Raw genomic sequence first — 12554 nt, 5'->3', positions numbered from 1 at the left:
GGGTTTTTAGTAGTACTGTATGCAAGTAATAAGTTGACTCTATATTAGAGGATATCCTACTTGTCGAGTCGCCAATTTAGATTTTTTTTAGCATTTGAAGCATCTTTTCCTGATCATTTCACCACATCCTCTCACCTACTCATTTCCCTTCTTACCATGTGTCTCAATAAATATGCCACAATGATATTATGAATGCTAACGTATTTAATTGTCACTATTTTCCTTTATTTTCTATAAACTAGAAAGGATTATTGTTGGTTTTACTGATGATGGTTTTCCTAGCTTGGTTCCTATAGCTTATGTGTAGTTCTTGTAACTAGCCTCTCTGGTTGGCATAACTACATAACACTAAGGGAAATTCAAGAACAAGTTTTTCTTCCTAAGGATGATAACATGGATCCATGTTTCCTAATTTGTGCCTAGTTCGACTTCGTAATGCTCTTGCTTGGGATCAATAATTCATATATCTTTTGCTAAGCAGAATCAATTACCTAAATTTGGGTGCAATTCGCAAGGAAACAAGGGAGAATATGGGAAATACACAACATGGTTTTGTTCATAACATTCCTAATTAGGTGACTTGTAAATGGTTTCCCAAAACTGTTCTTGGATTGGGAGATACACATGGTTCTTCAATACGATACCTTCTCGTTATGGAAATTGGGAAATTGCATCCTAAATAGAACAACCAGTTAGCAAAAAAAACCATAACCACCTATTCCTAGATTATTTTATGTTAAAAGAATCATATGTAATCATATGTTTGGTTGTTATTCAACCAAGATTTGCTAAGAATGCATAAAAGACAATATTTTGTAAAATTTTCAATGATTGGGGGCCAGACTTTGATGAAGTAGTTCCAATTCGCCCCTCTCTCTTTTGTATAAATGTATGGGAATAAAGAAGGTTGGGGGAGGTTCCTTAGTATGGTTTCTATTATGAGGATAACTATAGATTTGTAGTAGAGTATATTACATAGAAGAGGTTGTCAATTCTCATAATTCAAAGTCTAGCCTTTTGGGAAAATGATGATACCAATGATGTAACTTTTGAAATTGTTGGATTAATGCAATGTGGATTGTTGGTGTCAATCAAATTTGATTTTGTAGCTTCATAGGAAGCATGACATTGGTTTGGAGGGCCAACCAAATTGACCCTTGCTGACCCATTCTTTTCCCTGCTATAATATAATATAGCTTTGTTATTATTCTTTTATTTTTATTAATTAATTATATTTTTATTGAATGTATCATTTACTTTGATTATTGAGTGGTGTGTTGTTTGTAGAGGAAAGATTGATCATTGAAGGGTAATAATGCACACTGCAATCCTCTTCGTTGCATAACGTTTTGGTTCAATCAGTGCGACAGACCCATGTCCTGTCAAGTAGGGGATTTCTATACAACCCCAATGATTACCATACCTCATCACTTCTCCCTTACCATTATTGAAATTAAATTATTTTTTTGGTAGAAATTAGAGTGTTTTATGAGGGGGCAGATATGTATTTCCATTATTCCTTGGCTGCATGAACACTTTGTTAGGTCATCATGAAAGATTGCAACCTGTGGTGAAGGGGTTCTGTGTTGACACCCGAGTTAGTACACATCTCATATGTTTACTTTTCAAACCAATTACTTTATGTTTTCATCTTGTAGCATAGGTTAGAAAGCATACTAATTCTTTGAAATCTACACATATTGTGTAACATCCCTAAGATTACAAACTCTTGGTTGATAATTTGTGTTGTAATTATTAAGAAATTAATTCAACTAACAATTTGGCATCATTTTCGAGGAGGTGCTAAAAGGGTTAGGACATTAGTAGTCTAGTTTTTTTTTGAATATCTTGTCTTGATTGTCCCAACACTTAAGACCTAGAGGTGTGAGAAGGTAATATGGGAGGTAAGAACCTGCGCAACCATTTTAGTGAGTCTCTGCGAGCCTTTGTCATGTTTGTACAATGTGTTTCTTTTATGAAAGTGTATTTTCTCTTAGTTTGATTCATGGAAAGGAAGAAATTAACTCATGTCAACAGACAAATTGGTGACAACAAGGTCTTAGTAGCATGAGGGCATCCAATTACATGATACTTTTTTCTTTGAAATTAATTTATTTTGGCATATTTTATTTATTTATGCAATAAGATTTTATTTTCAAGGTGCTATAAGAACCACCTTACACTAATCTATGTGCTAGACAGGGATCAACAACCGACAAGAAGAACTCAAGGTTGATCAAGAGTTTTGAAGAATGTTACTCCAAGAAATTTCTCAAATTATAACAACAGCTAGAAAAATCTCTACCTATCAGGAAGAGAAAATCTTGGTAGTACTCAAGAACATATTTTCCTCTATAGAAGTGATGGAAGAGAAAAATATCCATGAGCCACCTCTATAAGAAGATCTATAATCCCTCTCTAATCACCCTTACCAATATGCCATGGAGAGAAAAGGATCTGGTCATTTCTTTTCTTGTTATTACTGATATTGGAACTCATTGTTGTAGTTCACTAAGATGGGCTTAAATTGGAAAAGTGGTTTCCAAGGAGAATCTTGCATCTAATGCATATGTTGCAAAGGAGGAACATGATTCTCAGTGGGAAGGCCATCAGTCAGTTTTCCAAGCACCGAGAGATCACTTTGGTACAATGAGATGTTTAATCAACAAGTGTTGGATTGGGTCAGGATTAAAAGGAGAACATTGGTTGAAGTGCCAAGCCATTTGCAAGGCAAAGCATGTCAGTGAACCCAAGTGGTTGTCATGGAGATTTTTTCAAGTAGAATCAATTGATAGAACTTGGGAAGGAGAAGAGTATTCAACTCTCATAAAAAAACCAGCTTTTGTGGGTCTAGAACCCTGTTAGTGGGAAGGAGTGATCGAAATCTGGATTAGGGGAAAAAATATACTCAAAAATAAAAGTTCTTGGAATCACTCAAAACTTGAATGACCACGCTCGTCTCAGTGATACAATCCCAATGCAACTTGTTTCACTCAAAACAAAGCTTGTATGGGAAAGATAGAGCGTTCTGATCGTTTGGTCAAACAAGAAATTTTGGGTACAGGTTGACTGGGATGCTGATTAGGCATCCATATAGCCCAGTCAGAAAAAAGAATATTCCAATGAATATTCCTTGGAATATACCTAGAATATTGCCATAGGTGGATCAATTGGGTTGCGACAAGTGTTAGCATGTGAATGGTCATCGACATTGAGGTGGACCAATGAGAGGCTGACAGGTGGCAAGATCGGAGGCCGCCACGTGCCCTCTCAAAGGTCATTTAAAAGTTTATTGGCAGGTTAGGGAGTCGAACCTGTGACCTCGCTTGCACAAGCCCCGCGCACTACCACTATTCCACAACATTTCTTCTTAACAATCTATGGGCGAATTATTTATTTAAATGTTAAAGCACTAAAGGTTTGGGAGGTGGGCGCTAACCTTAACCTTAGCATGTGAATGTGCCAACGATAACCTCTAGCAGTTATCATAACCGTCAGGTAGCCTAACCGTCGAGTAACCGCTAACATGTGACCATACACTACAAACCAGGAGCCAACATGTTAACAGTGCCATTAACGCGCTAAGTGGGGTTTAGCATTAATTAACCGTGATTAAATCCTAATTAATTTTGGATTTAGTTGGCGGTAATTTAGGCGGGTTCGAAAAATCCAGCTTTACTCCAAATTTGTCGGGGTTAACTGGAGTTTCTCTAGTTTTAGTGGAGATTTCCTAGAAGAAACTGAAGAGGCCATAACTTTGGCAGTTTTCGACCAATTTTGGCTCAGAAAGAGTCATTCCTAGATGACTTGGATGCTTTGAACACAATGGAATAGGTTGCAGAGGTAGAAAGGCACTTATGTATGTGATTTTTCTATGTTGAATTTTAAAGAAACCTAAGGCCACCAGGAGAGGAGGTCACGCCTAGATTAACTGAATTCCAATTACAGAGCTTGGAAAGACATTTTTGGGGTTTTTAGGTCTTTTGAATCCAATGGGGCATTGTAGGTGCATGCAATCATATAATTGACCATTAATCCAAAGAGGGCATAGCCATTGAAGCAGGTCAAAGGAGATGTAGCCTAAGAGGGGTGAACTTCTTTATCAGTTTTGTGTTTATGAGTTTGTTGTTTTTATTTATCTGCAATTTACTTGTTGTACATGTGTTTTTAAACACCTAATTAACCTCATAGTTTTCTCATAAAAGACACTCAATACTTGACACATAATTCCTCACATTTTTGTTAATTTGAGACGATCCTAAACACAATTTTTTAATAATGATGAAGGAGCTTGCATAGTATTAACAAGTTTGCCAAACATTTCAGATCAAGTTGGTATTAGAGCACTGTTAGCTTATTTTAACTCTGAGATGGTCTGCCAAGGTTAGCTAGAAAATTAGCTATTGGTTTTGTATTTGTGCAAGGAGAATTTAACTGTGTGATGGTTTATGTGTGTAAGCTAAAGAAAGGTTGAATGGTCTGAGATGCTTCTTTGTCGAGAAACTTTTGAAGCTTTTTGATGCATTACAAGTGTGATGGCATCTTCAAAAAGTGATGTTTCTAATCCCTCTTCCTTAGAAAGACTCTTTGATTTAGAGATGTTGCAAGAGCTTATCATCATGAGAGATATGGTGCAAGAGATGAATGAAGATAGGAAGGAGAACACTATACTTCAAGAGGAGTTGATGGTCATGAAGGAGGAGAAGCAAGAGCTTCTTGAAAAGATGCATGAGATGGAGATTCAACTCCATGATGCCAAGGAAACCCTAGCCAGGTATGTGCATGAAAATGAGGTATGCAATTCAAGTTTATCTTCAATTTCCTCCAAAAATGAATGTTTTGGTGCTTTTGAAAGACGCATTAGAGGAATAGGGTATACATTATTGATGAATATGGGCTATGAAGGTAAAGGGTTAGGTAAACATGCACAAGGCATAGTTTAGCCAAATGTTGTTGAGGAAAGGCCTAGGTATTTGGGTCTTGGTTATGGAAAACATGATGGAGAATGCTCCAAAGCCAGGGAGGCACGTGAAGGTGTTCCAAGAAGGACTTTAATTACATGTTCATCACCTCAATTTTGTGTTCATGAGGAATGCACAAAAGTTTTATAGCCACTTTGCAAGAAGATGCTCATAAGCATGCAACTAGTGGAAATGGAAAACAAGAGGATGTTGACAGCTCTAAGGTGATTGAAACCATTGTTGGTATTCCAAAGAGAGCCACTACCTCATCAAATTCACCTCCTCAAGAAGGTGACAAAGGTGAATATGCAAGGTATAAATCTGCCTTTAATCAAGTTTCTTTTGATTATGATAAACATGGTAAATCTTCACATAAGATTTGGAGAAAATTTACATGTTCCTTTTGCGATTTGAATAACCATATTATTTTGAGGTGTTGGAAGAGGATATCCATACCTAGGAAACTTTCAAAATAAAAGAGATAGAAAGCGAAAGGTCCATTGGATAATGGAAACCATTTTGAAAAGAAGATGCAATTATTTTGCACTCATTGCCATAAGCATGGCATCTTGTAGACAAGTGTTGTACTTTGCATCCAACAAGTCATCCATGACATTTGAAGAAGGTGGACAGAGATTTTGGCAAGAATGGAAAAGAGGATTCCATAATTGATGTGGGTCAGGATGATACACATAATGAAGTGCAGCTGAAAGAAGTGCCATTGAAATGGTTTGGAAAGAGATGGTTAGATTTCTTAACCAATTAAGGCCTTGCATTTCTTTTGATAATTAATGAAATTCTTGCCTTATTGATGCATTTCCTTGTTATTTGGATGCATTTCTTTTCTTTTGAAAATATGATGCATATTGCATGAAGCAATATGTTGGAAAAGTAGAGTTATGTTGACTCACTTAGATACAACAAAGATGGAAATTTTCAACTACAAATTTGCATGCATATTGCATTCTTGAACTTGCATGTTTACGCCAGGAAGGTGTTCAAAAGTGGAGTATGTTGACTCACTTTATTGCAACAAATTCGTTCATTTCAGCTCTTTAAGTACTTATACATACAAATGGGATTCTTGTACTTGTGATTGTATTTGTGAGAGAGTTGAGAATTGTTATACATGCATGAGAGCTTGTGTGTGTGAAGAGTGGAATATTTTAATAGTTTCATTGTACTTGAACATGCATGAGTGTCGGCTTGTGTGGTTGATTGCTTTGTTAACATGTATGTTGTCAACTTGAGAATCTTGATCATTTACACATGCATGAATTTTGGCTTGTGTGGTCAAATGATTATTACATGTATGTTATATCAACTTGGAAGAGTTGATTTTTTCTCCAAAGATGAAAGGGAGATGTGACGAATTGTTTCATGAGAATGTGGAATTCTTGTTGTAAATCGTCAAGTTGTTGTACATGCTTTTGCTTGGCTTGAAAGTCAGTTCTTTGAATAAGCATGTTTTTTCAACTTGTGTTTAGTCGATGGTTTATACACTAAAATATATGAGTACATGGCGATGTTCACATGATGTGACATTTGTTGCTTTGAAGAAGCAAAAGGAAGAGATCGTCAAGTTATATTGCATGAGTGTTTTTCAAGGTTAATGGTGTTTCTTGTGACAAGATGTTGCAGGCTTTTGGAAGGTCCATGCTTAAGAAAGAGGCTCATGATTACCCTTCATTCTCAAATCATGACATGAGCAACATGTTCACACTAGAGGATGATGGAATCAAGAAGCAAAAGTGGACAAAAATGCCAAAAAAAATTGCTGCCATTCGAGATCATTTGATGTGTTGATGGAAAGAAGTGAAAGAGATGGCGAATGCATTCTTCCAAATATGGAATTTGGAATTGTGGAGGTAAAAATGATCTGAATTTGAAACTACTTGAAATTTGTTTGCAAGGTATTCAATTCAGAATTAAACATGTTTAAAAGGTTTCCATGTCTTGCAGAAAGAAAACACATGAAATTTTCAGCTGTTCATGACCCATTTAAGCATAGCAGAGTTATTTCCTTTTACTGTTTAACACATTAAAACGAATTTGATCTGCAAAATAAATCAACCACAAATGCAAAAGAAGTTGATAAATCAGTTCACCCCCTCCAGGGCTACGTCTGCTGGGTCCAAAGCTCCCAACCGGGCTTGTCCTTGTTTTTATTAAATTCTCAAATTGAAAATACAGCTGAATAGAAGCATCTACAGGAGAAATAGATGGTAAAAATGGATTCAAAACACTTGAATCCTTCAGGATTGACTATTGGATCACCTCCAATGGATACCTGCAACCCTATACAGTCTTCACAAAACTGGGCCCTGGTGGCTCCTAGAACTTTCACGGCTCCAAAACCTCTGAAAATGACCTCATATGGCTGTAAGACCTACACCAATGGCTTCAGAAGGTCGAAAATACCCAAAATCAAAAAAAAATTCGTCCAAAACCGACTTTCCTAGCCAAAGTTATGGCCATTTAAAGTTTCTCCAGTTTTTCCCTAGAAAAACTCCAGCTAACTTTAGTTAACTCCAGATAGCTCCGCCAATTATGGCGGGTCCGCCAAATTTGGCACTCCTGCCAAAATTCCACCAACTTAACTGCAGTTACATTTAATGTTTGGGTGGTTGCCTCGGATTTCGTGCAGGCGGAATATTCCTTTTTTAATTTTTTTTTTGAAAAATTAAAATTTCTAATGTTATGGACAAATTCTTCTTTTTGCCATAACTTCCTCATATGGCGACCGTTTTTCGAACCGTTTGCGGCGCCGGAATCGGGAAGACAAGAAATTTCCAATCATTCAACTTTGAACCAGTTCTAAGCAATTTAAATTTTGAGCATTTTACGACACTTAGGACATGAGCACCTGATCACGCCTCCCCATTGGGAAGCTTTTGGACCCCAAAAGCCTTCAACTACCTGTTAAAGAGGTGAGGGTACATCTCCCTCACTCTGTCCACCTCCATCCACTTTTCCTTGTTCGGTTTGCTGCCTTTGAAACCAACCCGAACATAATCTACACTGCCCCTTCTTGAAGTGCGTGTCCTTCTGTCAAGGATTGTATCTTCTTTCAGCTCATCTAAGAATTATGGCGAGAAATCTTCTATAGATGGCAGCTGAACAGCACTTTCATGATCAGCAATCAAAGGAGGTTCATACAAACGTAAGTTCTCCACATTGTCAACAGAATACATTTGCATGTAGGAAGGCAAATCTAATTGAAAAGCATTATTTCCAACCTTCTTGAGGATTTTGAATGGACCATAATGAATAGGCTTCAGCTTTTTACCTTCTCCTTGCATCCTTTCCTTACTAATGTACAGCCATACCTCATCTCCTTCTTGAAACTTGTGATTGACTCTATGCTTGTCGTGTCTTTCCTTGTACTTGCCTTGACTCTTCTCAAGCTGTTCTTGAATTTGCTGATGTATTTGCTGAATTCTTTCAATGAATGAACGAGCTTTGTCAATGTCACTATGTCCCTCAATGGCAACATCTTTCTCAAGAATGAAATCAAGAGGTGATTTTGGCAAGTAACCAAAACAAGCTTCAAACGGTGAGGTGTTTGTGGAAGAGTGCTTGGCACGATTGTAAGCATGCTGTATGTAGTGCAAATGTTCATCCCAAAGCTTGGGATGCTTGCTGCAATAACCTCTCAAGAGGTGCACAATGGTTCTGTTCACAACTTCGGTTTTTCCATCTGTTTGCGGATGGAAAGCAGTACTTTTCTTCAACTTTGTGTCCATCATCTCCCATAGGTTGGACCAAAAATTCCCCACAAATCTGGAATCCCTGTCACTAATAATGGAAGTAGGCAAACCAAAGTGAATCCATACATGATGAAAAAATAATTCAGCAGTTTGTTCAGCAGTTATAGTTTTCTTACAAGGCATAAGTATACACATTTTGCTGAAACGATCAACTACTACATATAAATAATCATGCTGCTTTCGAGATTTTGGCAAACCTCCTACAAAATCCATAGAGATGCTCTCCCATGGTCTAGAAGGTACCGGAAAAGGAGTATACAAACCAAGCTTCCTGTTGCTAGGCTTGCTTGTAGCACATAATGAACAACCTCTTATGAACCTTGAAACAGAATCTACCATGCGAGGCCAATAGCAATACCTCTGTAGATGTGCAACTGTTTTTCTCACACCAAAATGGCCAGCAATAAGAGAAGAATGAGCTTCTCTTATGACATTTATCCTCTCCCCCTGTGGTATACACAACTTGCCCAAATGAAACAGCAAATTGTTATGCATGTGATAGTCATTTTCCTCTACATGATTTCCTTTACTCAAGTTAGCATACACATCTTTAAAGTCATCATCAGATGCATATTGTTCTATGTAACTATCATGTACAATGGAATCATTCTTAAGTAAAGTAACAGCACCAATAATAGGCCTTGAAAGCATATCAGCAACCTTATTCAAAGTACCTTTCTTATACCTTATTACCAAATGGAACTGTTGCAAGAAGCCCATCCATCTGAAGTGTCGTGACTGTTGTAACTTGCTTTGTGATTGCAAGTACTGTAAGGGCTGATGGTCGGTATGTATAACAGTTTCTTTGCCCATCAAGTAGTGTTTCCACTTTTTGACGCTTTGTACCAACGCATACAACTCCTTATCATATGTAGGATAATTTACAACAGCACCATTAAAAGTTTCAGAATGAAAAGCAATAGGCTTACCATGCTGTAGAAGAACTGCACCCATAGCATAATCACTAGCATCAGTTTGTATCTCAAATGGCTGTCTCAAATCCGGTAATGCAAGGACTGGAGCTGAACTAATCTTCTCTTTCAAAGATTCGAAAGCTTTTTGCTACTTGCCTCCCCATTGGAAAGCATGCTTCACACTTGTCACTGCATGCATAGGAGCTGCTATAGAAGAGAAGTTAGAGATAAACTTCCTCCAATATTGAGCTGCACCCAAAAAACTTCTTACCTCTGTTATGGATTTGGGAGTAGGCCACTTCACAATAGCCTCAATCTTAGCAGGATCAATTCTCAAAGCACCTCCTCCTACTATGTGTCCCAAATAAACCAAATAAGTCTTTCCAAATTCACATTTTGACATTTTAAGAAATAACTGATTCTTCTTCAAAACATCAAGTACTTTTCTAACATGCATGACATGATCTTCTCTAGACTTGCTGAAAATTAAGATGTCATCTAAGTATACAATAACGAAATCATCAAGAAAAGGACACAAGACATCATCCATTACCCGCATGAAAGTTGCAGGTGCATTGCACAAACCAAACGGCATCACAAGCCACTCAAAGAGTCCTTGTTTGGTTTTAAAGGCTGTCTTCCAAATGTCACTTTCTTCAATTCTTACTTGATGATATCCACTGCGCAAGTCTAGCTTAGTGAAATATCGAGCATCTTTCAGCTGGTCTAGCAAATCATCTATCCTTGGGAGTGGGTAACGATTCTTTACCGTTATCTTGTTCAAGGCCCTGAAATCAACACACATATGCCAAGTGCCATCTTTCTTTGGAATCAATACAATCGGTGACCCACATGGCGAAATACTTGGCCTTATGAAACCCTTGTCCAACAAGTCCTTGATTTGCTTTTTTATTTCAGCATTCTCCATAATAGACATGCGGTACATGCCTATGTTTGGAAGAGGACAATCTGGATGCAAATGGATTTCATGCTGAATCTCCCTCTTAGGAGGCAAACCTGTAGGTTCCTGAAACATCTCATGATATGCATCAACTACATCATACAGATCTGATTTAAGTTTTGGATCACAATTGTCAAATGACTCATGATTCACATCAACCTTGGGCTTAATCATAAGAAGAACAAAATTCTTACTTGAATTGACCAGCCTTTTTACCTGTCCTGCATTCACCATCGCTATATTTGTCTTCTTGCGATGAGCTCTAACAATGAACTCCTTGCCATCTTTGAACATATGATATTTGTTTTCATGGCGATGAAAGATAGCTTTCTTGTCAAACAAGTAAGGACTTCCCAAAACAATTCCTGCTATATCAAAAGGTACCACATCAAGTTCAACTGTGTCAATAAAATGTGCAGTAATTGCAAAGCGCAATGTGCACTTTCTTGAAACTTGTAAATTTGCATCCTTGCAAATCCATCCAAGTGGATATGGCTTCGGATGTGGAACGGTCTCAAGTTTAAGCTGCTTGACCAAGTCCTCTGATATAAGGTTTTCCTGTGAAGCACTATCAAAAAGTGTGTCAATTTTAGTATGTTTTGAAATCACCCTCACATGAAACAGTTCAATTCTTTCTTCCTCATTAGGAGCTTGTACATGGCAGTTTGAGGTACTAGTGCTGGCTTGAGTTTCAATTTCTTTTCCCTTCAAGTTTTTCAAACCCATGGCTGCAATTTTGGTTTCATCACCTGAATCTTCCCCTAAATCTTGTGGTGTAGATGTAGTAGCAGCAGTTTTCTGTTTCCCTTTGGATTTGTTAAATTGAGGTCTTTTTTCAGGATATAATTTCCAACAGTTTTTCTCCTCATGGCCTGGTTTAGAACAGTGTTTACAGATCACTTTCTCACTCTCCTGTTTGACAGATGCATTCTTTTTTCTCTTTCCCTTGGAGGTTTTCTCTTTGTTTTTCCCCTTGGGGGGCTTGTTTCTACCCTCTTCAAATGTGTTTTTTCCCCTTGCCTCTAAATGGGTAGCTTGGACACAAACCTCGTCCAGGCTAGTAGGGTTAAACATCAAGATGGTGTGTCTAAGGTAGCTATGCAAGCCACCGATGTATTTCAGCAAGGTTTCTTGGGTCTGTAAATCTACCCCTAACAAGAGAGCTCTTCTCCTGAATTCTTGGGTGTAGTCTTGGACACTCTGACCCTTAAGTTGTCTGAAATTTTGCCAATTCATAATGGCTTTCTGCATGTGAGCAAGAGGATAAAACTGTTTTCTAATGGCTAACAGAAATTCAGGCCATGTTAAGGTAACCTTACCAAATTTTTTGATCTCCTCTTTAGTCTTGGCCTCCCACCAGACCAGTGCTGCTCCATCCATTCTCAAAGAAGCCAACTAAATCTTTGTGGCATCATCATGCATATTCTGGATCCTCAAGTAAACTTCCAACTGCCTAATCCAGTTGTCAAGCTTTTCTACATTCACTTCACCATTAAACATAGGTAATTCGAATTTTACATCAAGCTTCAAAAAAGGACTTTTTCCATATGATCTATGCTTATGAACAGAAGAAGACGAGGATGAAGAGGAATAAGGTGAAGATGGGGGTGGTGGATCACCATTTCCTCCATGTCCTTTCTTGGAATGATCATCATCCTTCTTACCTCCTGAAGAGCCCTCTCCTTCATGTGGATGTTTGGACCCTTCTCCAGCCAATTTCTCATTTCTTTCTTGGTACAATATCCTCACCATTTCAGTGAGGTCCAAGAAAGCCTTTCTGAAGACTCTTTCTTCTTCTCTTGGATCTGTCTCTATAGGAATTTCTCCTTCATGTTTAGACATCCTTGAAGCTTTTGCTGAGACTCTTGAGGGTGAAATTGAAGGTGGAGGTGATGGCTCTCTGGCCTTCCTTGACTGAGGATTCTCTCGTTCTCTAGTCAACTGTCCT

This window comes from Pinus tabuliformis, chromosome 2_2 (assembly GCF_031772625.1).
Source record: "Pinus tabuliformis cultivar Carrire ecotype Pingquan chromosome 2_2, CPIR1, whole genome shotgun sequence".
NCBI lineage: Eukaryota > Viridiplantae > Streptophyta > Pinopsida > Pinales > Pinaceae > Pinus > Pinus tabuliformis.
The sequence above is the reverse complement of the archived record's forward strand: the minus strand, read 5'-3'. Positions refer to the sequence as shown.